The sequence below is a fragment of the Octopus bimaculoides genome, chromosome 2 (assembly GCF_001194135.2).
Source record: "Octopus bimaculoides isolate UCB-OBI-ISO-001 chromosome 2, ASM119413v2, whole genome shotgun sequence".
Classification (NCBI taxonomy): Eukaryota; Metazoa; Mollusca; class Cephalopoda; order Octopoda; family Octopodidae; genus Octopus; species Octopus bimaculoides.
In genome coordinates, this window is record NC_068982.1 from 186,584,621 (window position 1) to 186,585,257 (window position 637).

General features: G+C 44.0%; 1 protein-coding gene and 1 long non-coding RNA gene across 4 annotated transcripts in view; one reads left to right on the forward strand and one right to left on the reverse strand.

Moving 5' to 3' along the window:
* LOC106883264 (sarcoplasmic reticulum histidine-rich calcium-binding protein) overlaps positions 1-637 on the forward strand; it is a 196,659-nt gene that overhangs the window by 162,435 nt on the left and 33,587 nt on the right. The gene's annotated exons all lie outside the window — the stretch shown is intronic.
* LOC128247055 (uncharacterized) overlaps positions 1-637 on the reverse strand; it is a 53,207-nt gene that overhangs the window by 6,061 nt on the left and 46,509 nt on the right. The gene's annotated exons all lie outside the window — the stretch shown is intronic.

Here is a 637-nt window from a genome sequence, read left to right on the forward strand (position 1 = left end):
GGGGGGGGGGGTAGTAGTCAAATGCAGACACATGCATACAAACATCATCATCACCATCATTATCATTATCATCATTTAGCTTCTGTTGTCCATGCTGGCATGGGTTGGACAGTTTGACCAGGGCTGGTAAACCAGAAGACTGTACCAGACTCCAGTCTGATTTGGCATAGTTTTCTACAGCTGGATGCCCTTCCTAATGCCAACCATTTCGAGAGTGTAACAGGTGCTTTTACGTTCCACTGGCACGGGTGCCATTTGTACAACACTGGTATCTGCCACGACTGTGATTTTGCTCAGCTTGATGGGTTTTCTTTTCAAGCATGACATAATGCCAAAAGGTCTCAAACATATACATACATAAATGTGTGTGTGTGTGTGTGTGTTTATACCTTTACACTAAAGACTTGCGTCTCTTAATTCACTCACAGTGTATGAATTAGTAAATGGAAAGTCAACCCAGGGCCATAGAAGAAATCACTGACACAAGGTGTTGCACGATGGGGCTGAACCGGAGACCATGCGGCTGTGATGCAAGTTTCTTAACCATACAGCACAACCATGCCTGCACCTATATTTGAAGAAAGACAGACAGGTGGAGTATCTCTGATGTTAATTCTGCTTCATCAGAAGCTTGCTT